Genomic DNA, 26,376 nt, shown 5'->3' with positions numbered 1-26,376 from the left:
AACGTAAAACTTTTTAAAAGTGTTATCTTTTCTATACTGCTCAACAGAACAAAAACCTTAAAGTTAAAATTATCATGTGCGAACTTTGCAAATTTCTTACATCAGTTGCTAATGATCACTAAAACCTTGTATGAAATTATATTAAGATAAAGTGTATAAATAGCATCAAAATTAGAAACTTTTTAAAACTTTGATTACTGAGGTTTTTCCTGAATAATACGTGTTTATTTTTACCCAGCTCAGATTTCAAGAGTTAAAGGATGTCATCATTGTTTCCTATGAAAATACTACAATATTTTCAGCGAGAGTGTAAACAAACCATTGTTTCAGATTTTATTTACACTGGATCTGCCTGGCAAAATCCCAGGTCTTATCTAGCCATTTGCCCTGATTCCAAATAAATTTTTAATAGTGATCCTTGCTACCTTAAACACTTCCTCCGTAGGGTGTATTTCCAAGGCCTGTTTTTCCCATTTAATTATTTTTCCCCAGGACAGATTTGTCCAGGCCACTTTTTACCATAACCTTTATTATTTTTCTGCTCGCAAGAGTACCCTAAGAATCCTACAAGCTCGAAATAATGATAATATATTGTCAGTTTTTCAAGATTTTCCTTCTACTGAGCCATCTTTTAACCAAAACTCATCATTTGTAAGATCATCACAGAGCAGTAACCTGGGATTGGGCACAGAAGATATCCTCATGGGAGTGGGAGGTGGTGGAAAGTTGACAGTAATGAAGTGTACATATTTGTTTACACAGATCACCGTTTGTTAAATGTAATACAGGTAAATTGTAGTCTGTAAGTAGCTTCATAGAGCCCAAACAGAAAATCCAGTAGGAGGGGCACAGGCTAAAATCTCAGAGGAAAAGGAGAGAGGCAGCAATGGGACAGTGCCTGGTAGGCGGGCACTTGCCTACTCAGCTAGCAGGGGCCGGAAGGGCAGATCGAAGGGGCGTGACCAAGCCTGGAGTGGGCGGGTCCGAGTCGGGGCAGGTCCGGTTGGGGTGGAGCGCGGGACAGGGGCGGAGCTCAGGTGGGGGGTGGTGAGGTACCGTGGGAGAGGTGACCCCTCCCGTCCCAGGACCCGCAAGCCCCTGATGGAGAGCAAACGGTTGTTTCCACACGTGGAGAATTTTTAACGAACACGTGAGGGAAAGACAGCAGTGTCTGCGGAAAATCTGCCTCACAGCTCTGGCGTCCTACACCAAGCCCCTGTCCAATAGCTTGTTTACTGTGTTCCCGGGGTTTTTCGCCCCCTTCTATTGATCCTCCCTGTCCCCAGTCACACGCTTTGAGCGAAGATCTCTTGAGCAGCCCCCGCCCTACGCGTCCGGACCAGCGAGCCTGCCAGGAGGCGGCCACGCAGGCTGTCCGCGACTACGCCCACGGTCTCACTACGGGGGCGGGGCCCTGAAAAAAGGGGTGTGTCTCCCGCCTGCGCGCTGGGGGCGGAGCCGTGGGGGCCGAGCGGTCCCGCGCCCGGCGGCCTGACCTCCCAGAACGCCGGGTCCCGTGACGTCACCTCGCCGTGACGCGCACGCTGTAGGAAAACTGTAAGTTTCGGAGGATTCCTACAGATCCCTGGCCTGCGGGGCTCGCTCTGCTGCTCGCCTTTCTGGTGTTGGTAGTGGCTGTGGGGCATTAGATCCTGGGGCGATCGGGAGAGCCGCCGAACCTGGTGAAGGGACAGGTACCCGCCCAGAGCGGGAGCGCGCCCTCTGGGGCGGGAGGGCCAGGAGTGCCCGGAGGCGAGGCCGCGCCCTGCAGGGCCTGCACCTCTCTTCCTAGGGCCGAGAGGGCTCTAGGAGCCTAGCGCGAGGTTAGAGAAGGGGGAAGGTCCAAATGGAAGAGTCTCTTATTTTTCTTTCTTGATAAAGGGACTTTGATTGCTTTAATTCCAGGACTTTGACATGTTAAACCTGGGATAGAAGATTCCTTCAGAGACTCCATATCCAGGCTTCCTTTGGGATCCCGCAAGTGAGCGAAAGCATTGAGGACAAGTTTAAAGATAATCACTTACTGCCTCAGTTTCCTTTGTGTGTAAAATGGCGGTAAAATAGCTGCTGGCCTCTTTAATTGTCATTCCCACGGGACTGGGAATTGTTAGAGCACCTGAGGCAACACCAACACGTAAAGACAATGGCCATTTGACTGAGGTCTTGTAGGTAGGGACCTTTTTCACACTCTTGCCTCAACTCCCCCCCACCCCCCCAAACTGATCACGGACGACACGAGCCTGATGAGCATTCTGAACTATTGTCACCGAACTTGGTGGAACAGAGATGAAGGAAAAACTGGTACCATTATCACAATGATCTAGGCCGTTAGAGATCCTCCTTGTCTGGGTTTTGCAGAGAAAACTGTTAGCGTGCTAGAACTGGTACATTATACTCACTACAGATACACTGTGAGTTTTGGCGATTTTGCTGTGCCGACGTGATCATCATGTCTGACTGCTTGAATTTTTTTAGCCTGCAAGGGTTAATACATTATTGATGAGTTAGTATTCTACTATAATACTTCTCAAATTCAGGAACGAGTATTTCTCAGGAACTTTGAACGGAAGAATATTGTACACACCTCAGGGTGTATTAATTCTGGAGACTTTTAAGATCACATTTCTGTAAATTCAGTTCAAGGGTGTAATATCCTTCCATCTGAGTTTCAAAAGCCTTAGCAGAGGTTCTAAGTTTTTGTTCTATCAGTTACTAGCTTTGTGTTCAAAGACAAATCACTCAAACTTAGAACTTTCTTTTTCTCTCTAAAATGGGAGATGATGGAATATCTATCTGCAGTTGCTTTTCAAGGATCAAATGTGATCATATGAGTAAGTGTGAAAATGAAAGGCTGTCTAAGTATTCTATTGTTATTAAGAAATTAGCATTGGTTCCCTAACCTGTATAAGAGAAATAGAGATGTGTGCATTCAAAGCCATGTTCTGAGTTCGAACTAGAACTAGAGCAGCAAACAAGACAAAATCTCCCACCTAATGGAGCTCATGTTCCAGTGGGAAAATAGGCAACAAAGAATAAGTACATATTATTTCAAATAGTGATAAGTACAGTGAAATAAAGGAGGATAAGAGAGCAACAGACTGGGAGAACAGGGCCGGCTGTTTCAGATAGAGTCTATCAGGGAAGGCCTTTCAAAGGAGGTGACAGTTGAATCAGTTGAAGTGGAGGAAGAGCCTGAGGCAAGAACATTTCAGGGAGGAATAATAATAGCAGTAAACACTTAGGTACAGGTTACATGTGAGGCATTCTTCTAAACACAATTACATTTTTGCAACAGCCTTATGAGAAAGTACTCATTTTCATTTTTATAAATGAGGAAAGTGACAGAAAGATCAAGCATTTGCTCAAGGATGCACAGCTACAATGTGATAGAGGCAGTATTTGAATTCGGGCAATTCGACTTCAGAGTCTATGCGCTAAACAACAATACTGGATTGAGTCCCAGTAGGAACAAGGATGGAACAATGCTCTGAGGTGGCCAAGGCATAGCAAGGGGAGAGTGTTGAGAACACAGCAGGGAAGGGGGAAAGTGGTGGTAGGTGATGTCGGAGGGCCAGGCAGACTATGGGGGCCCTCGCAGGCTGTGGTGAAACAAAGATGTTATTCTGAGTATTGTGGAAAACCGTCGGAAGTTTTACATTAAGGGAATACCTGATTTCGTTTTATTGGCTGGAGAATTAACTGTAGGGTCCGCGAGTGGGGAGTACTGAAGCGGAGAAGATGGGAGAGTATTGCTGTGCCTGGTGGTGTCGGGCTAGGGGAGGTGGTTGTAGAGATGGTAGTAAGTAGTTGAATTCATGATACACTTTTGAAGGTAGATCTGCGGGTGTGAACTTACGAATGTGGGCTCACCGAAAACCTACAATTAAATTCTTAGGTTTTAGGCTGGAACAACTGGGAGAGTAGTGGTGCTGTTTACTGAGAGGGGAGAAGGGATTTGAGAGGAAAATCATAAATTCCATTTTGGACAAGTTTTAAATGCTTGGTAGGCTTAGCAACACTAGTACTAGTGCTGCTAGTAATAATAGTAAGTGCTATGTAAGCATAAACTGTTTACTGGGCAGGGTTTTAAGCATTTTTCATATCAATTCATTTAATCCTTATAGCAGTTGTTTGTGCTGGGAACCATTATAGTCTTCATTTTACAAATGAAAAAACAGGCACACAGAGGTTAAAAGTGACTTGCCTAAGGTCACCCAGCTCGTGAGTGATGGAACTGGGATTCAAACCCAAACAGTCTGGCTTCAGAGTCCACGCAGTTAGTCCCTGTGACTACCTCCAAGTCAACACGTTGAGTTGGCAGTTGGATACATGAATGTAGAACTCAGGGGAATTTAGAGCTGGAGACACACATTTATATTTCTGAAGAGAAAGCCTGCTTTTGTTCCTCATCTAAGCCTTGGTTGGCAGTGGGGAAAAAGAACATAGGCAATGGCGCTGTGCTATCTGGATTCTGTTCATGCAGCCAAGATTCAGTATCTCCATGAGGGCGAGGTCTGTATCTCTTGTACTTCTCTATCTCTAGTCCCTAATCCAACGCCTCCCAGGTAGTAGATTTTAGGGATGACTTTATATGCAGGACATTTGGTTAGACTTTGGGAGTTCAGAGATGAATAAAACATAGCACTCTTCCTGGAGGAGCAGAGTATGAGGAAAAACCTGTGGGAATAAGACTAGAGTAGACTAACTGCATAAATGCATGCTGATTACTTCATTCTGGCCTTCTGTAGCCCCCTCCGCCCCATATACTTAAGGGGTGGGGCATGAAGGGGTCAAAGGAGCAAACGAATGCCTAAGCAATTGCAGGATGAATTTGAGGCTCCCCAAGAGTCCTTTTCAACAAAAGAATTCCTCAAAATCTTGCATATTTTACTATATTTGCATTCGTTTTATTTGGCAATGATATAATTTTTACCAAATGAAAATATTCTGATACTTGAATATGATTGTGGAGTGATGAGTTTTTCCAGTTCTATTACCTCAGTGTTGACAGGGCTCACTAGTAAAATAAGGGAGTTGGCTTGAAACGCCGTAGCTTGCATAATAGAGGGTGATGGAAGGGCTGTGTGAAGTGCTTCGGCAGGTTTCCACCAGTTCAAGTGCATCACGCCAAAGTTCCACAGAACGAAATAAGTTTGAGTTTCTCTGCTGATCGTCTCTAACATTGAGATACATATATATATATTTTTTTGTCATAGAAAGGGATCTTGGTACTACATGTCATAGGTGGAATTATAGATTACATCACTTCTATGTGGAACATTGTAGAACATAGAAACTGAAACAATACACACAAAAGTAAGTGTCTTGTTTCTGTAGATCTGTTTCAGGGCATACTGCATCCTCATCGCATTTATCACAATTTTATTACTTCTAACATGAGTATTTCAAATTTGAACCATTCAAAGATAAGATGAAATTATACCATTGTAGATTTTATGATTAATTTCAATTTTTTTCTCACAATATATAAAATTATATTTTGTTTAGCCCCTTAGCTTTCAGTGGAAGAGTTGCTCTGAATAATAAAATACACCGTAACTCTAAATGGGAATCTTCCACAAATATAATTATAGAGATGATATGCAATCTCATTTGGCAGTTCACAAAATTTTAAATCTTCTATTGTGATTTCCCTAAATTTAATGGAATTGGTAGGTTTAGTATTTAAACCACAACTGCAGTTAACTTTTTAAAGAACATTGTATATGGTATAAAGTAGCATTCCACCTTAAATGGCCAGTTGATTGCTCAGGCTATGTCACTTTCTAAATTTAGGTTCAACGAGAGCAGGTTGATGGTTATTTGTGTCAGATATCTCTCAGCAGAGCAGGAGTGATGGTAAGTCCTCCTATTTGAAGACAGCAGAAGCCACCCTCATACTGACCCAGATGAACCATAGCATCCTAGATAACTATAAAATCCAAATTCCTTTTAAACTTTATATTTACATAAGCAAATTTAAAAACTACTACCTTATGTTGAGAGTACAAATGTAAATAAATGGAAATTGTTTCTTGTAGAAAACTTTGTGTCTAGCCCAATGATGGCATGCAGTGGGCACTAAATAGAGTTTTTAAAATTCCACTTCTTGTGGTTTATTTTATTTTTGCATATTACTTTCCACTCATATGTATGCATATATATATATATGTCATACTTATACATTTGCAGTAATAGCTGAATTCTAGTTTGTGTACTTTCACGTAATGTTGTTGGAATATATTTAATTAAGTAATTTAACTGGATAAGTAGCACTTAATTTTGATTCAGTCCATATTTAGTTGCTGAGAAATTAAAATCTTGAGGGTTGATTTTTTTTTTTCCTTCTACATAAACACTAATGGGTGGAAACAAAGTTTTAGTGACATGTTGACCAAGCTGTTACTCCAAAAAAACACCCAAGGAGAAAATTCTTAGACAGTGTTAAGCAAAAACAGTATGTTGCTAGAAGAGATAATTTAACCGTAACTTCCTACCATACCTGTACTTCTTAAGATGTTACTATCCTACAGGCAGCATTCTTTTATTTGGTTTTTATATTGAAAAACTGCTAGTTTCGAGCTGCATTCTAAGCCATCAATCTATAGAGAGAGAAATGTGAGATAAATACTGGAATATAGTACTTTGGATTTAGCTCAGTGGATCTCAACTGGGGATAACTTTGTCCCTTCCCCCAGCTCGTCCTGGGCACATGTGGCAATGACGGGCTACAATTTTGGTTGTCACAACTGTGTGTGCGGGGCATTGCTCCTGGAATCTAGTTGGTGGAGGCCAGGGGTGCTCCTAAATATCCTACAATGCACAGGGCAGCCCAACAGCACAAGTGATCTAATTCAAAACATTAATACTGCTGATGTTGAGAAATCCAATATGTAACCCACCACCTTTCCTTCCTTCCTTCTTTCCTTTCTTCCTTCTTTCCTTTCTTCCTTCCTTCTTTTCTTCCTTCCTTCCTTCTTTCCTTCCTTCCTCTCCCTCCCTCCCTCAGCAGGTTTCTTGACACTGTAGGGGAGGAGTAGCTCTTTGGGTCTTTGGATGGGCCTAAGAATTAAACTGGCGTAACTCAGGTTAATAGGAGAAAAACACACATTTTATTAAACATCACATGTACATGGGAACCTTCACAAGAGAATGAAGACCTGAAGACGTTACCAGAACAGAAAGCTTTTATACATTTTAAATAAAGAAACAGTAAGTTTGTGAAGAATTGACAAGACAAAGGGATTTGGACTAGAGGTAATACATGATGAAGAAGTTACTGGGAAGATAAGGGTGAGTTTAACAAGATTTGTTTGTATGGAGTTTTCTCCCCAATTCCCCATCTCTAAGAATGTCTTCCTTCTTCCTGGTACAGGGAGGTACCTTTCATATGGGAGTTTTGTCCTTTGCTTTCAGGAAGAAAAAGGAGAGTCAGGGTATCCATGTACCTGTTATTTCTTAAGTACCTTTAATTCAAAATAATATGTCAAAGTGTCATTTTTAAAAAAATTTTTTTTTAAGGAGGGCACAGCTCACAGTGGTCCATGTGGAGATCGGACCGGCGACCTTGCTGTTATTAGCAATAACCAACTGAGCTAACCGGCCACCTGTAAAATGGCATATTTTGGGGAGACATTCTGGTTTACTTCAATGCCTGCTTCATGTTGTCACTTGAATCAATTGATAATTCGTTGTAATCCTACTCTGATAGGACTTGAGTGGCAACTTAACTGAGTTTTGATAAACTATAAGATAGCACTATTTGCTGTGTAGAATTTATTTTTTGAGAACACTAAGTCGTAAAACAGTCCAAAGGGATGGCTCTTGGCTGTATTTGCGTATACTTGGGTGAAATACCCCACCCAGCACGATTCACTTTGCAGTCTAATAGAGGGATTTATAGTTGGGGTAGGACTCCCATTCATTCTGATTTTCTAATTAGAATCCATTTATTCTCTTTAGCCATTTTTTATATCAAATTTGAGGCTATTTCTCTTTTTCGCCATCCTGACATAAACATCAGACTTACTTGACTTTAACTACAAACAAGGTGATAACATAAAGATTGGTTTTTATTTTCCATTCTGAAACATTTAGAGTTCATCTTAAGTGAGCACATCATTTTTGTAAGGTGGTAAAAGCTCGTGGTAGTCATTTTATGTTCTAGATTGGAAAATTTAAGAAGAGATTCAGTTTAAGTAAATCAATTTCAAAGATAGGATTTAGAATTAAGTTTTCAGGTCTTACACAACCAAGCCAAACTCATTTACATTAGATCAAAAAGAATGTCTACTTAAATATTTGATCAGTTCTTTTTTTGTTTCAAGATTTCTTGATGATACTCAATTCTTGATGTAAGTTTAAGTAGCTGGAAATTCTAATATTTCATATAATATGTCCGTTGGCTGAATTTGGACCATTGATAGTAGGAAATTGTGGGTTTGGGATTGAGAGAAGGAAGAGGTGGTGATGGGGCAAGGATCATAATTAGACTCCAAAGGTGGAGATTCCCAACTTTCTATAAAACTGAATTATTCTAACACAATTTTTTTTTTATATCTCAAATCGAAAAAGTTTAAACTGTGATAAAGAATAAAAGTTATTTATTTGAGTGTAGCATTGTAATCCGAGAAACAGATTCAGGTAGCAACCCCAAAAGATCTCTGGAGAGAACAAAATAGGCAGGCTTTATAAAGACAGAAACCACAAGCTGGAACAAAAGACATTTTCCTGTTGGCTACTTAACATGGTGTGATGGCTAGTTCAAAAGGACTGGCCAAATCCAGGTAAGGAAACTGAGGTAAGCTTTGGCATGGAAACAAGGGTTGAGGGGGCAAGTTTCCAGGATGTATTTCTAAGGCAAGCACAAAAGTCCAAATTGTCCTAACCTTGTCTGGGGGTGAACATGGGTAAGTCTGACTTGCCTAATGCCCTTCCAACTGCATTTGAGGACCCCCTGATATTAGTACTCTATTTAACCATAATATTTATCGTACTATTGAGGGAAGAGACCACCCCTCAAGTGTGGCTGAAACAAAGCTGAATTTCATACTTGTTAAGCAAGAGAGAGACCTATGCTTGCAGAATACAGCCCTCCAAATAGGCAGAGATGTACTTAGATAGGATTTTGATGAAGCATGGAGTTTCAGGATTGGCTTGTTTTCAAAACTGAAACAATTGAAGGATCGGCCCACTTTAATCTTGGAGTTTAGGGACTGGGTGGCTTTGAGGAGCAAGGGTAGTGAAGAGGGGCGTGGCTTATTGGCTGCTTTCCTCAGTTGTGTACTTAACCGGAAAGGTTGAGTAGAGTTTAAGGATTGATTGATTGTGGAATATTTAAAACCTGTTCTGTGGTTGCTTGTTCCCAGCTTGTGACAAGAGCCAAAGAATAATCATTTTCTTTCTTGAAATTAGAGAATAGGTACTTTTTATTTTCCACATTCATGTCAACATTTATGTTCGCAGTTGTACTAACATATATTTGATTTTGCTTTTTTCCTGAAACAAAACAAAACAACAGAAAAAACCAAAATCAAAAACGAGGGAGTGCGGTGAATATCATTTGTTTTCCTTCTACCAGACTCAGGATTATATGATATTTGGGACCCAGATTGCTTCAAGGATTATTTTTATATGTAGTTAAAAAGGTAATATGTTATTTATGGAAATACTATAATGCATTAAACATTATGCTGAAATCTGTGTTACTTTTAAGTCTATTTTTCTCTCTTGTGGGGGTGTCATATCACATGCCTGCCAAAATTAGTCTTGATGGATCTGAATTATATATCTAAACGTTTGTTGTTTTTGCTGTTGTTAGAGATACATCTAGAAGCTATTACTTTTGGAAATTAACGTGCAATTAATTATTCTTATCAACATTTTAGAAGGTTTAATGATTATATTGCATGTCTTTTATATAAGGTAGGTGGAATCATTTTAGTATCTGTGAATCATTTTACCACAATTATTTTATCATAGTACCATTACATAGTATTTTGGTTTAATATTTATTTCAGAATATTTTTATTCTTCAGAATGAAATAAAGAGCTATTTATGGCTATTTACCAGAACTGTAACAAAAAGTAGGTGTTTTTCTAAATCGGTCTCCCTCAGTAACATTTTAGTTTTAAAAATATTTTCCTATATAGATGTTAAAATAAACTCAGAGAGTATTCTTTATCTTAGAAGTCAGAGAAGGCAAAATGAGTTTTTGATAGACTTTTTATTTTGTATTGAGATGTTATTTAAAATAGCCTACATACTCTGTTTATATTTAAAATAAGATGATAATATTTTTAAAAGAACGGGTGCTGTTGTGTTTATATGCAGCTTTTCAACCTACACCTTTTGTGTCTTACCTCTGTTCCTTCCAGTTAGGTATTAGCCAGTGATAAAGCTATATTAGTGATTTAGATAAACCGTTTTTATATGAAAGCTCTTTGAAAATGTGAAGGCCAATTTTTTCTGTTTACAGTCCAAATTTCTGACTTGCTATGATAGTTAATCGTAAGAGGGTAGTCTTAATCCAGTATTAAAATTAATATTATGATGTTTATTAAAAAGCTATTCTTTACTAGATAATATGCAAACGTTTTTATCCTTAACATTTACATTTTATAAATTTGTACTTAAATAGATAGTTAAATTTTCTAGGAAAAACTTGTCTTAGATGCCTGAATATGGTTACTGTGATTATTTCTGTGCTGTCTATAATATGACACAATGGATTTCAAATGTGTTTTTTCTTTGTGCATATGCAGTGAATAGTGGGCCTTTTATTGCCTAGTGAACTGATTTCAAAAAAAAAAATCAGGTGATTTTTTTGTAGTAAAATTGAAAAAACAAGGATTATGTGCTCTTCAATAAAAGCCTTATTTTCTAGTCTTTGATAATGTAATGGATGTAAAATGGTATCTCACAGCTTTAATTTGTATTTCTTTGCTTACTATTGAGGCTGGGCTCATGATTCACTTGTTAGCCATATGGATTGCACAGTTGCCAGATTTAGCAAATAAAAATACAGGACACGGTTAAATTTGAATTTCGGATAAAGAACAAATGAATTTTTAGTATACTCATATAATATACCATGAGTAGTTGGGACATACTTATACTAATCTTTTTTCATTGTTTGTCTTTAATGAGGCATTCTATACTTTGTCTGACAACTTTAATTTTACCTTCTGTGAATTGTCTGCTTCTGTCTCCTGCCATATTTTCAGTCACATTTCCTGTCTTTGTTGTTATTTTTCCAGAGTTCTTGGCAAATATTAGATATCAAATCCCTTGTTTTTGTTTTTTTTCTTCTTAATGTTGCAAACATCATGTTCCAGTCTTTTGCCTATCTGTTAACTTTGTCTGTACTGTCCTTTGTTGCATAATAAGTCCTTAATTTTGATGGAGTCAATTCCATCACAATTTCCCCATGTTGTTTATACTTTTGCGATCTGTCATCATTCAGGGTTACAAATGTATTACCCTACTTTTTCTTTCTTTAACTTCATAGTTTTATCTTTCGTATTTAGATCTTAAATTCATTTAGAGTTTATTTTATGGAAGAGTATTAGGAGATGAGGTGAGGAAGCTAATGAGGGGAGCAGATTGCATGAGGATTGTAGGCCATTGTGAGGATTTTGGTTTTTATGCTAATTGAATAGGAAACCAGTGGAGGTTTTGCACAGAGGGTGTGCGAGACTGAAATATGCTTTAAAAAAAACCCTGGTAGCTGTTGAAAACAGGTTGTGTGAGGTATGGCACAAACTGCTAATTGTTGTTCAGTATCTAGTGTTTCCTGCTTTTAGTACCTCCACTCTGGCCAAGTGGGTACATGACTACCTACTTAGAGACTATTTTCCAACTTCCCCTTCCTGTAGGTTTGAGTGTGTGATTAGGTTTGGGCCAATTAAATGTGAGCAAAAGTGATAAGTGCAACTTCTGGTTTATCTATTTGAAGATAAGATACTTGTCCTGTTCATCTTCCCACTCTAGTGCCCCTTTCTACTGACTGGAAAGCAGCAACAACAATAATGGCAACAACTGCCTGGAACCCAGAGATAGAAGTCCGTGATGAGTAGAGCAGAGCCATCCCTCATCAGCCTAGGTCCCTGGATGACACTGTGGAGCAGAACCAACTACCACTTACCTTCCTCCCAGCTCCCTCCTTCCCAGCCACCGACCTACCTTCGTATTGTTTCAAGGAAGAGAATAAACTTTCTTGTTTGAGCCACTGCATTTGACATCATTTTATCATAAGAATTTACCCCATACCCTGTATAATGCTGAAATTGGTACCTGAAGTGAGGTGTTGCCATGATAAAAAGCTAAAATGTATGGCACTGACCAAGTGGTTGGTCAGCAAACAGTAGGCGCTATGTTATAGTTTACAAAACTGGTGACAGTGTTGCAGTAAAACATTTGGTGAAACTGTCACCTCTAATCACTTGGAAGGCAATGTGTCAATCCAGCTTGTACCTTTAGGGAAGTGGTTAGAAAGACTGCTAAAATGAGTTGACTACTCCTTGCTGCTTTAGTAAGGAACTACAAGAGGGTGTCAAATAAGGAAGTGATTAGCTAGTTTGCAGTTAGAGTTGGGAGTCTAGTTTTGTTAAAGGAGTTTCTCTTTGCCCATGGCCTGTGCTCTGAATTGACTGAAAGAACTGTAAAATGGAGTATTGCAGAGTTGAAAAAAATTGCTTCTGTATCCCCAAACCGCAAGAGGTAAGATTCATTCTTAGGAACACGCCGTTAGATTTTTCTTGGCCAGACAGTGGAAGCCAGTCCAGGCAAGGATCAAATTAAGGCTTTACCTTCCCACTTGAACCATCAGTTAAGCTAGATAAAGCTCTAGTTACAAATACAAAGTCTCACTTCCCTACAACAACAAAGGTTTACTTCTCATGACAAGTCTCTGGCTCTGTTTCACATCGTCTGTTACGCTAAGCTAAAAGAATAGGCTTTTGGGGGACATCGCTATTCTGTAGCAGAAGGAAAAGAGATATGGCAGAATCAGCTGCTTAGAAGTGGCATGTTCTTTTGTTCATATTTTATTGGCCAAAGGAACTCCAATGGTCAAGTCTGAAATCAGTCAGGCAGGAAGGACCGTTTCATGTCGCATGGCATGCCCTGATGTAATAGGGTGTGATGGTATAATCCTTCATTTGGGAATCAGATGACCTCAAAGTAGCTAACCTTAAATCAAGGGGGTGAGAGATGGATGTGCCATAGATGCCAGCAAATAAAAGAGGAGAAATGATAAGCCTAATACCAACGACCAGAATAAATCTATAGTTGTCGTTACTTTCACATGGCACTGACTGAAGGCAAACAGACGTGTTGAAATTTTGAGAGGATTATGTTGTCAAAGATGCCACAAATTTGCCTTGAAAAGCCTGTGATGGTTTGACATTGACTCCTAAAGCAACCCTTGACACCCTGAGTTTGTACCAGCTCTTTGCTGGCTATTTAGAGCACATATTCTCCCATGTCTACTTCATATATGACCAGAAAGATAATGGAAAAATAGACTCTTCCAGAAGCAATGCCAGGCTCCAGCAGATAAATTGACAAAGGAGATGCCTGCCTACCCCACAGAGAACAGAAATAAGTTTAACCAAGGGACGAGGGACTTTCTTCCCTGGTAGAATAGGGATTCTTTGCTGTCCCTGTCCAGCAGTATTTTATCATTCCTAAGAATATGTATTTGCCATTCTTTTCAGGATGAAAGACTTACTTGCACTATCTTATTTGCATTCTATTGTATGTTGGGTGTGATGGTGGTGGTGGAGAGCAAAGGTTACTCGCGTTTTAGTTTGTAGCTCACTGGACTGGGATAGAACCAAATCAATATCCGTTGAAGAGGTTTTTGCATCACCCAGAGATTGTAGAGTTTGAGCTGAATCCAGCAACTGGATGGGGCTTTAGGTTATTCCTTTAGAAAGGAGATGATTGTTGCAGAGTGGGAAGGATGCACTCCTACCTCTGATGTTTAGCGAGGCACATAGCGCCTACATAGAAACTGTATTTCTTAGGCTCCTTGTAGCCACATTGAGGCTACATGTGTAAGTTTTAGCCAGTGAATGGGAGTGGAAGTGATGTGTGCAACTTCGAAAGCACATTTGTATTAAAAATTTGTTTTGTCACATTCTTTTCCTTCTACCCCCTTGAACAAGGTGTTAGTGAGCCAGCTTCTATCATCTACACAAGGGCAGTGGCCCAGGGAGTGGAGGGACAGGAGAGAAGGGACTGAGGAGAGCTCTCTACCTTCGTGGGACCGCGGGACTGTTATGTTAGAGAGACATAAACTCCATTTGTTTGAGCCACTATATTCTTGGTTTTCTTCCATCAGAGTAGTCTACATTCTAGTTAACACAGATGGCAGTGATGTAAGGAAACAAAGTTAGATTTGTTCCTAGTGATTTTTTTTTCAGTTGAAGCTTTTGATTTATATATTCTTTCTATGAAAATTTGTTTTTCAAATTGTCTAACAGAGTTTAGAAATAAACTCTTTTACTTGACTATCACTCCTATTATGATTATGATATATTCCTTTTTATTTCATATGCATATGTTTTACACGTTTATATAAAATTTTTGTATCCTGATATTTTCATGTGATGCCCATTTTCTTTGTCACTTTGGAGTTCTTATACTTGCACAGTTATTGTTATGTAACATTAGTTTTATCATACTTTACTTAAAATCTCATTGTTGGCTGCTGTGGACTGAATTGTGTCCCCTCAAATTCATGTTGAAGCCTTCACCACCCTCCCCACCCCCCCATATAAGTATATTGGAGCTAGGGCTTTTAAGGAGGTGATGAAGGTTAAATGAAGCCTAGGGTTAAATGATCCTAGAACTGGTACCCTCCTAAAAAGAGAATGAGATGTAGAAGATCTCTGCCATATGCGGACACAGTGAGATGATGGCCGTCTACAACCTAGGGAGAGAGCTCTCACCAGAACCTGACCGTGCTGGCACCCTGGCCTTGGATTCCTGGCCTTTAGAACTATGAGAAAATAAGCTTGTGTTCTTTTGTCACCCAGTTATGGTACTTTGTTATGGCAGCCAAAGCTGACTCTGACAGAGCCTATGCTTTTAACTGCTACACCACATATAGAGGCTTTTCTCAGTCAACAGCAAACAGACTGTGAAGAAAGCTCCAAAAAAGTAGAACACCAAGAAAGAATAATGTTACTGAAGCCAAGAGACAAGCATTTTAAGATGAAGGGTGTTGATATTAAATTGGTGGGGTCTAGTAAATTCTGAGTGAATTTTCAGTTAAAACGTCACCTGTGCTTAGGAGAGACCGTTTTGTGTTGGCAGGCAAAATCCAGTTTGCAGAGGGTTAAGGAGTGAATCGGGGTGGGGTGGAGCGGTGAAAATGTGAGATTAGACGGTCTTTCAAGACACTTGGCTGTGAAGGGAAAGGGGTAAACAGGAGAGTACAAGGGAGGCACCAGGTGTGGGGAAGTTTCTTAGTTTTGTTTGTTCATTTGTTTGTTTTATGATGAGAGAGATGTAAGCATTCACTTGCAGTGGGGGGAAAGCCAGAAGAGAAGGAGAAATTGAAGATGTGGAGGGTAAAGCCGATAAACGATGGCATCAGATCCTTAAGGAGGTGGGTGGGTGGCTTGAGTCCCAGAGCTCTGGTTGAGGGTTAGCTTTGGGCACAAAGAGGGACAGCCTTCCCCCACAGCCAGGAAGGAGGTCAGAGTGGGTGTATGGCTGTTGGTCACTGGTCAGTTGTTGGTTGTTGGCCAGTGGGGTGAGGAGATGGAGGGAGTCTGACCTAATAGTACTCCTTTGTTTCTGTGGAGGCGACGTCATTTGCTGAGTGGAGGGGAGAGTTGGAAGCCAGAAGAAAGTGATGGAAGTTTGGAATTTAATCTGTGAGAGGTGAGAGGTTGCTGATTGGGGAGCCCCTCAGTTGGTGGATAGCAGTAAGCAAGGGCCTACCGAGATGGGAGACCATGTGTTTGCCGAGTCCCCATTCGCCATGTTTGTGGCTTTTTACAGAAGTGCTCTCTAGATGGTTGGGGTGAGAGGGAAAAAGTAGATCCTTGGATTGGTTTAGGGGAAGGACAAGCTGGGAAGACAGTGAAGAGTTTAGGCAAGAGAGTGGGCAAAGCTGGGTGATCACCTCAGAAGTGAGAGGGGGCAAGGAGTGAAGCTTGGGGCGTGCTTGAGAAATCAGGAAAAAATACAGAGGGGTTGGGGGAAACCTGGATACTAAACATATTTAAGATCAAGTAGGCTTTATTCATTTGTTTGTTCAATAAATATTGAGCATTTATCTTCCAGGCTGGGTGAACCATCAGAAAAGTGAAACAGTCACTTCTCTAATTCAAACCTTCCAATAGCTTTCCCGTAGCACTTGAATAAAATCCTAAACCTTTATGGTGGCCCTAATACACCATGTCCCGCATTGGTTACCGCTCTTCTCCTCATTCACACTCCCCAGTGCCCTGGCTGCTCCTCCAGCAAGCTCCAGGCGAGGCTCTGCTGTGCTGTTTCCTTACCCACGCGTGCTGCTCGGTCCTAACCACAGTCCAGTCCCTGCTGAGGGGACACCTCTTCCCAGCGCTTCCTCCTGTTCACAGTATCTAATATCGCAGAGGCATCACTCTGCAGCCCTTTACCCTTCTCCATTTTTCTTTTTGACATTTTCTTACAATCTGAAACCATAAATATATTTGTTGTCTACCTCCCACTAGGAAGCAAAATCTACCAGGGCAGGACTTTGTTTTGATAACTGTTTTGGTCTAGGTAGCCATACCACGTTGGTTATTTTGTGAGAATTGATTGACAGTGGGACTTAAGGAATCTAGAGATCCAGAAGGAGAAAAGGTGGTAGCCTGGAAGTAGCGTATTGTAGTTTGAGATTTCAACAGTTGAGTGCTTCTGGGTGAAGGAGCCCATTGCTGCTCCTTTAAGCAGACGCACCCACTCCACAATAGGCATTCTTTTCAGTGGATAAAGGCCTGACCCCGACCCTTGCCTCATACCGCACCCTTTCCTGTTTTTGACTCTGCTTCTCACCGGCTTCATTATTCATTCTCCCATTTTGTCCTTACGTTGTCTTCCAGATCCGATGGACATTGTTGTCTGCCTGGCCAAGACTTCCTCTAGATTTAGAATTTCAGCCCTATTTTCCCTCAGTCTGAGTTCAGACTTCAGAAAACTTACACGAAAGCCTAGTACGTAAGACAGGTAGAAGTGAGGGACCTGGAAGTCAGGAGAGCCGTGCTCTGCCCACTGACAGCTATTCTCTGTCCCCACAGAGCAGCCTGAGGCAGCACCAGAAGACCCCTAGCCTCCCAGTTCACAGTGTGGGGAAGCCCTGCTTGAACTGTGGTGCTGCCTGCTTGCAGCAGCCATCCCTGGGGTCACCTCAGGTCATGCTCTCCCTGCTTGGCCCATGCCTTCTTGCTCCTTAGCACCTAGCTAGTCAAACGGCAGTGTGTGCACCCACCCTCCGGGTATAGAGGGGTGTCTGCGGGCACTCAGAGCCATGAGCGAGGCATGCTACCTCTTCCCCAGTGTTAGTTTTACTTGCTGACTGTTATTTAATTTACTAAATTTGCACCATTAAAATTAATGTAGTTCTAGTTCCTTCTCAACAAATTCTTATATTGACCCTAATTAAGAATGTTAAATTTTATATATACATATATATATATATATATATATATATATAAAACAAAAGACACTGGGTGTGTTATCGTTGAGAATGTAACCTTTGTGTGAACTCTTTAAGGGAAAAAACACAAAACTAAGAAATTTAAAGTTGGTGTGGGCTGCGTAGGGCTGTGCCTTCAGTCTTCTAGGGTTATTCAGCCCCTCTGCTCTGTGTTAGGAATACTTTGATAGACAAGGTTAGAACTACCTTTTTAAGTTGTCAGCTTTTTTCTGTATTCTTGTTTTGATGTTTAATGGAGCTATTACAACATTTTTATTCAGCATGAGGTAGGAATTGGCCATGATATATACTTTGAACCTTCAGGTTTTCTGGGTAAGGTAAAAATTATGAGTATTTTCTTCCTTTAGTCACAGTTTCATTTTGACAAATGTCATTAAAGGAAGCATTGCTGCATGATTAAAAGGATTCATAAGAGCCAAGTGATGGCCTACTATACTGAAGCCAATACTTAAAACAAGGTCATCCTAGACCACAGAATAAGTTTGACACTTCGGATTTTTTTTTTTAAAAGGATATCACTTGCATTAAAATCTGTCATGTTTCCTGTGAATTGAGGGTGGATCTTTCAGCATTAAGATAAAAATTTCTTTGGACTATTTGCTATTAAGAAATCGATTTAGGCCTAGAGATTTTGTACAACACTGCCAAATTCTAAGACTAATGAAGGCAAGGATTTGACCATGTTCACTGATGCATCCTCAGCTGGGAGTAGCACCCAGCGCCTGCCATGTGACACTGAATAACTATTTTTCAAGTGAAGAAATGAACCATCTTTGATGCAACTGTGGAAATAATATTGACAGCATCAGGGGTGAATGATGGAAACTTCCTGGTGTTCTGTCACAATGTTGCTATCAATATATGGCCTCTTTAAATTAAATAAAAACAGGCGCAAGTCTAAGCTTTCTTTTGAGTCTGTCAGTTGTCAAGTCTATTGAATCATATGACACGCCAATTCTATCTATGAAATGGGGATAGCAACACAGAATCTGTTGAGTGCAAGTAGCTACACTGAGATGAGATGAGGTATATAGAATGGGAGAAAATACATGCAAATGATATAACTAATATTGTACTTGTATCCAGAATTTATAAAAATCTCTTATAACTCAGTGTTAAAAAGGATAAATCACCCAATTAAAAAATAGGCAAAGGATCTTAATAGACATTTCTCCAAAGAAGATATACAAATGGCTAATAAGCACATGAAAAGATACTCAACATCATTAATCATAGGGGTATGCAAATCAAAACCACAACAGATAGCACTTAGAGTCACTAGTTGGCGATATTCAAAGATATTAAGTGTTAAGGCTGTGAAGAAATTGGAAACTTCTTACATTGCTGGTGGAAATGTAAAAGTAGGCAGCTGCTTTGGAAAACAGTTTGGCAGTTCTTTAAAAGGTTAAAACAAAGTTATTAGGTCAGTGTAAAAGTAATTGCGGTTTAAAAGGTTGAAAATAATTGCAAAAACTGCAATTACTTTTGCACCAACCTAATACCATATGTTACCCAGCAATTCCACTCTTGAGTATATACCCAAAAGAAATGAAAACATACATACGTGTGTATGTATGTATGTACATGAATGCTTATGGCAGCATTATTTCTAATAGTTAAAAAGCAGAAACAACCCAGATGTCTATCAATTGATGAATGGATGCACAACGCATGGTGTATCCATACAATGGAGTATTATTCAGCAATAAAAAGGAATGAAGTACTACTGTATGACATGCTACAGCATGGATGAATCTCAAAACATTATGCTAAGTGAAAGAAGCCAGACAAAAATTTGCCATATGTTATATGATTCCAGTTATTTGAAATGTCCAGAATAGCCAATCCACAGGGAGAGAAAGTAGGGGGCCGGGAGGGTTGGAGGAGGCAGATGGGGAATGACTGCTAATGGGGAGGGAGTTTCTTTTGGGGATGATGAAAACTGTCTACGATTGTGGTGGTGGTTGCTGAACTGACTGTACTCAAAGCAATGAATTGTACACTTGAACAGGGTGAATTGTATGGTATGTGAATTATATCTCCAAGCTGTTAAAAAATGAATGAGGTAATATGTGGGAATATACTTTGAGCGATTTGAGAAGATATCATTGTTACTGTAATTTGACTGTAAGGCCTTTAAATAGTAGCAGGATGACTTAGATATTTTTCCTTGCTTGCAGGCCTGTGATTTTTATGCCATGATTCAACTTGATAAAGCAATATAAAATATTGAAAATGTTGAAACATAAAATGAAAACTGCTTGGCTTATTACTTTTATTTAATAGGATTTTCTGAATCAGTTAATTAGCGATAAGTAGAATGTGTCATTAAGGAATTAGCTTTTAGAATCATTAACATTTTAGAGCTGGAAGAAACTTTAAAAGTCATCTATTCTAGGCCCCCTCATTTTTTTTTTTTTTTTTTTTTGGTGAGAGAACTGAGTGAGAGAACTACAGAGGTTAACTAAGTTATCTTTGTTAACTCACATATTTTACTCACAGAGTTGAGTAAGTCCTAGAACTGAGTCAGTATTCTTTCTTTTGACTACTATTGCTTTTGGTGCTGTTCATAGTATTAGCAATGATAACATCAATAGCGGCTATTGAAATGCTTCCTATGTACGGTCATGCTGTTAGGTACTTCATGCATGTTCTCTTGGTTAATCTACACAAAATTTATGAAGATGATTTGTTTTATTAATACCTGTATTAATTTCCTATTGCAGCTATAACAAATTAACAAGAACTTCATGGCTTAAAACAACACAAATTTATTATCTTACAGTTTTGAAGGTCAGAAGCCCAACGTGGGTCGTGTGTTGGCAGAGCTGCATTCCTTTCTGGAAGTTTTAGGGGAGATCGGTTTTCTTGTCTTTTCCAGCTTCTATAGGCCACCCACGTTTCCTTGGCTCCTGGCATCCTTCGGTCTCAAAGCCAGCACTGACAGGATGAGTCACATGCACCGTTTCTCTGGTTCTGCCTCTTCTGTGTCCCTCTTCTCCCTTAAAGGACCCTTGTGATTACTTATGGCCCTCCTGGATAATCCAGGATACTCTCCTTATTTTAAGGTCTATTGATTAGCAACCTTAATTCCACTTGTAGCCTTAATTCCCCCTTGTCATGTAACATAACATAGTCACACATTTCAAGGATTAGGATTTAAATATCCTCGGAGGGAGAGAGGGCAGCACATTCTGCCTACCACAATCTGTTAATTAGATTACCAGGCTTAGGTTCAGTGAGGTTAGTTAGGTACATTGTCCCAGGCCGTAACATGAAAGAGCTGATGTTTTAAACCAGGCCTGTTATTTAGCATGTGTCTCATGGTAACATGGTCTTTTCCATAAATGCCATTTGATCTTGGTCAGGAAAAGTAAGTAGGATGGTGAGCAGTGTTCAAATAGTAAATAGCTCTTTCTTATTAAACTACATTTAACTTAATAATATCAAGAAATAGAATATTTTATTATGGAACAGTTAAAAGCATGGCATAGAAATATATTTATTGATATGGGAAGATATTTATGACTCATTAGACTTTCGATTCATTAACCCCTCCTCCCCTTTCCCTATATTCACTAGTTCCTTCCTGTCATCAGTTCCTTCATTATCCAGCCTAGCTGCCTCAATTCAAATTTCTCTCCTGAAAATTCCCTCCATTCCTTTGTATTGCATTGATCTCTCTTATCTGGCAAACCTCAGGACTGGATGAGCTCACCTACCTGCCTGTGGGTTTCATTTTAATGATATATACTCAGCAGCCTCAAAATCGCCCAGTCATCTTCCCACGTGCCTCTATTATCTCACTCCCCACAGCATACCTCCTTCATTCTTTCAAACCTCTTTCCCACCACCAGCGATGCCTGACATTTTAGCAACTCTCCATGCAGGTGCCCACGGCTGAGCATTGCTCCTTTTCAGGAACACTCTTCTCTGGGCCTCTGTCATGCCACTCTTTTCTGGTTTTCCTTTTCCCATTCTGACTGACCCTGTTTAGTCCTCTGTATTGGTTCTTCCACGTTTGTCTGACTTTGAAAGTAAGGTTCCTCAAGGTTTAGTTTTTCTTTTTTTCCCCTCACTTTGTACTTTGGGTTTTAAATACGATCTTTTTGAATAAGTCTTCCATATTTATGTCTCTAGCTCAGGGTTTCTCAACCTTGGCACTAGTGACATTTTGGGCTGGATAATTTTTTGTTGTGGGGGGCTGTCTTGTGCATTGTGGGATGTTTAGCAGCCTCTCTGGCCTCTACCTACCTCATGCCAGTAGAACACAACACCTCTCTCCTAGGTGTGACAACCAACAATGTCTGTACACATTGCCAGATGTCTCCTGGGGGGCAAAATCACCCCCAGTTGAGAACCACTTATCTAGCCTAAAGCTTTCTCCTGAGGATCTTAGAATAATGTCTTTTGAACAGCAACATTTGAATGTCTCATAGACAGCTCAAGTTCAGCATGACCACAACTCTTCCTCCAGCTTTCCTCATTTCAGGTCATTTATGACCTGCAGGCTATTAAAGATACTTGGTTTTTATTCTTATTGAATGAAGGGGTTACAAGGGAGGTTTGGGCTTAGAAATGATAGGCTCTCACTTAGGTCAGCTCTTTGTTGAGAATAGACTGAGTTGGAAGATCAAAGCAGGAAAACTGGTAAAGAAAAAAAACTACTATAGTGATCCAGAAGAAAAATGGTACTAGCTTGGACCAGGGTGGTAATAGAGAAGATGGTAAGAAGTGGTATCTTTCGTGTAAGCCTTAACTACAAATATCCCTGAGAAGAGGAATGTGTTGTATCATCAGAAGATTAATATCTTAGTGTGATGTGTTTATCAAGTACTGTCTCTGAATTTGCTGGAAACAGATTTTGGTGGATCAGAGTAAGGAGAGTAGCCAATGACCAGGAACTTGTGGGGATGTTGCTTGAATGAAAGCAGGCAAGTGAGAGACCACCCAGGAGGAGTGGGCAAGACATCCAGGACAGCACTCTACCTCACCGTCTTCCCTCGGGCTGTCCTGCTACTGGAAAGCATGTACCTAGGGCAGGGTAGATAGAACAAGTGAGAGTCAGGAGATTTGCCTTCACTGGATATTGAAAGCAAGACATTTTGGGCTATAAGGCTCTTCGCTGAAACGAGGTGGCTATTGGCATTTGGGGTGGGACAGATTTTTATTGTATAAGATTGTCCTATACCTTAAGGAAAACTTATGATCCCTGGTTCCTCACAGATAGCAATGTGTGTTCCCTCATTGTGACATCTGAAAAATGCCCCTCCCCTCCAATTTCCAAACTCCCTTGGGAGTCAGACATGCTTAGCTGCAAACACTTGATGAAGCCCCCTTTTCTAACTGGAAAATTACCTTTCATAACATGAAGTCCAAAGGTTATGGCGTCCAGGCCCAGTTTTAGGGAGTTAGAAAGTCTGGCAAGTACATATTGCCACAGTACTTTAAAATTAACACTGATTTTTTTTTTTTTATTGCTGATACATCCCTTAAGTGTTTTCTGTCCCTAATATGTACCTTAAAATATTAATTCTTAATTGTTTCATAGAGAGTGGGGAGTCTCAGGGCCATGTCTAAACACTGTGCACAAGATGACACCAGCTGCAGCTCGTCTCTTCCCAGCATTGCGATTGTAAGGGAATTGGAGGTAAAACGAACGAGGAGTTTGGAGGAAAAGGAATTCCCTGGCTGTGTCTTAGCAAAGGGAGTGGGAGGCTGATGGCTACACGTGAATGTGTATGCACATCATGCGTTTATCAGGTCTCGTTTTTAAGAGCTAAATACTTTAAAATCACATTTTGGAAAAAAGTAATAGAAAATAGAATGTAATATTCACTAGGTTTATGAGGGATTGATAGCTCACTATTGGAGCACTGAAAAACTCACCAATGAAAAGAACGACAATTTTGAATATATAAGATTTAAGACTTATTCATAATGAAAACATAATATAACAGACTGCGGGAAATGCTTGTATCAGTGTGACTAAGGTTTAAAATCTGTAATACCTGAAGAGTCCTCTCAAATTTGATGAGGAAAAATGTATCAAGATTTAGTACATAAGTGGCCAGAGAATTTTAGCAGATGAGTAACAGAGTTAGTAATAAACATGGGTAATCAAAGATGCATTTTAAGTCCACCTTGAGATACCCCTTCTATTCTCTCAAAAGTACTGAAAATTAAAATAGCTCCCAATTCTGGAGAGGCTTTAAGGAATTGGGGCCACTCACTCTTATTTGTTTCTTGTGCCATAGCTGCTCCCAGCCACTCCATTTCCCCAAACATGACGTGTGATTTCAGACTCTTAGGCCTTGTGCTTATTGCACGTTCTCTCTCTTACTCCTGAGCTCCCTGAGCAGCAGTCAGACGTGGGGGGCGGGCATCCCACCCGCCTCAGCTCTGGTGAGCCACCCTCCGCTTTGTGCTCAGCACTACTCCGCAGTCCTGGGTGTTTGAGTCCACGCCTGCCACTTGTCTGGGGGTTTCTTGACGTGAGGGGTGGTCGGTTGTGCCTTAGGGCCTGGCACACAGTAGTTGTTCAAAAAATGCTGGATAAATTATTGAACTTTGGTGAATGTTTTAATGAACTGCAATATGTCAAAATGATGAAATAACACGGTCACTGGAAATACAATTATGAGTTTATGGTGAAATTTTGGAAGCAAAGACAAAATAGTATGTGTAGTGCGATTTGAACCACGTTGGAAAAGTAATATGCAAAAATGAAATTTTAAAGATTTTAAATTGTAGATAATTTTTCTGTATTACATAAATATAACTTTTTAATGTTTATGGTAAAATGTATAATTTAAAAAATCAGCTGTCAGACTTGACCTCCTGCCCTCCCCACCAAAGGCTAACCTCTCTGAGTCCTGTCCAGTTATCTGTATTAACTATGAGGAAACAGGGTGGGCCTCCCAAGGGTGGGCTCATGGGGATGGCTACATTCGTGGGCATATGCATTATGTCTGCAAGCATATTTGAACTTTTGCTATGCCTGGAGGTATTTTCATTTTTTGCTTTATATTCCCAATGATTCTACCTTATCGATATGTGATAGTATTTTGTAGTTTACAAATGCGTTCACAGTATCAGTGATGAATTCTTCAGTTTTTGATGGTGTCAGATATAAAAGGTAGTTGACTTCTTGAACACTTTTTGAGTGTCTACCATCTGTCAGTGATTGAGATACAGAATGCCTTCAGGGAAGCAGGGAAGTCCTTGTCTGGCAGGGAAGATAGACAGCCATGGTCAGTGATGAGCAAAACGCAGTGGGAGGGCCAAGCAGTTATTTGCAAAGGGGACTGGCGAGATAAGATGATTCTCCTCCAGTGAGATGACTCTTGAGCAGGACTTCAGAGGATGAGCAAGACTTTTGCCAAAAGGAGGGAAAAAAAGAGCAAAGCATGAACAGAAAGGTGGAGGTGGGAGTGCATGATGTGTTCAGAAGCCACTGAAAGACTTTAGAGACAGTTATGACATACATGATCAGATTTGTATTTTGGAAAGAAAACAGAGGTCAGTATGGAGAATGATTGTAACGAGCAGACACAAGAAGAGTGGTTCTCAATCTTTTTTGCTTTGATTTTTGCATGCTTTCCCATGTTTTGTAAGCATCCCTAGATTTACATTGCAACATAGATAAGATGAGCTTTGTATTATGTACAATCCTGGCTAGCTAACCATGCGGCCTCTCTCAAAATTCATAGCTATACTCGCACAACAGAGTGTCTCTTCTGAAATGTTCCAGACAAGAGGTGATGGCTTAAATGATAACAGTCATGGATGGAATATATTTGAGACATGTTCTTGTGTAGACTTGGTGACAGAATTGATGTGTTGTGGTAGGGAGCAAAATGAATTATAGATCAACGTTTCTTAAATTTTAATGTGCCTACGAATTGCCTGGGGATTTTGTTAAAAGGTAGAGTCTGATTTAGCAGGTCTTGGGTTGGGCCAGAAATTCTGTGTTTTTAACAAGGTTCCAAGACATGAAAACCACTGTTGGTCCATGGAGCAATTTTTAAGAAGCAAGGGTGAGATCACTTGAGTGTCAAGCTCCAGTGACTAGGTGGTGCTGTCATCTGAAAGGGAGGACACAGGAAGAAAGAAAGGTTGGGGAGATCTGGGGATGGAGTGAAGTCCTTGTGGGGCATTCAGGTAGAAAACTAGACAGCTGGAAATTTGGATCTTCAACTCAAAAGAGAAATCAGGCCTAGAAGATACAAATTTGAGAATCAGTATTTCATCGGTTATAGTACAAGCCATAAGAATAAATGACATTACCTGCAAGAAAGAGATAGAGGTCATACTAGAAAATGTACTTGTTTCTTTTTGCTAGAATTTTAATGTTCCATTTAAGTCACTTTATAAACCAGCAATGGGGAAGAAATTGGTTAAGTAGCTTTCTCTGCATGAACAATTTGTAGGTATAAATTCAGGAGTGGAGAAATCTTTTCTGGAAAACCCCTTTATTCCTTGGTAATGGCCACAGATCAGCTTAAATATTCCATAGATCAGGTTAAAAAACTCATTGAAGTACCATCTCTTATGAACATTTATTTATGCAAACTAATATGTATTAAGACATCTTCAAAATGGCAGCTACTCTTCTAAGCTCTGGGGTTAAAATAATAGCAAATGAAATGTATCCCTGACATGATAGAGATTA

At 40.0% G+C, this 26,376-nt stretch overlaps 1 protein-coding gene across 11 annotated transcripts in view; it reads left to right on the top strand.

Annotated features, from left to right (window-relative positions):
* Positions 1–1,454: 1,454 nt before the first annotated feature.
* Positions 1,455–26,376, top strand: part of ZNF438 (zinc finger protein 438) — a 173,262-nt gene continuing 148,340 nt past the window's right edge. For 5 of the 11 annotated variants that reach the window (XM_033106504.1, XM_033106501.1, XM_033106502.1 and 2 more), the window contains exons 1-2: positions 1,464–1,557; positions 5,797–5,859. The gene's annotated coding sequence lies outside the window, so the exon portion shown is untranslated. Of the gene's footprint in view, positions 1,558–1,623; positions 1,695–1,747; positions 2,170–5,796; positions 5,860–26,376 lie in introns of those variants that run through there. The other 6 variants (XM_033106507.1, XM_033106505.1, XM_033106497.1 and 3 more) reach the window with 3 other exon arrangements.

The sequence above is a fragment of the Rhinolophus ferrumequinum genome, chromosome 5, assembly GCF_004115265.2.
Source record: "Rhinolophus ferrumequinum isolate MPI-CBG mRhiFer1 chromosome 5, mRhiFer1_v1.p, whole genome shotgun sequence".
In the NCBI taxonomy this organism is placed as follows: Eukaryota; Metazoa; Chordata; class Mammalia; order Chiroptera; family Rhinolophidae; genus Rhinolophus; species Rhinolophus ferrumequinum.
This window is presented reverse-complemented; position numbering and strand designations above follow the sequence as displayed.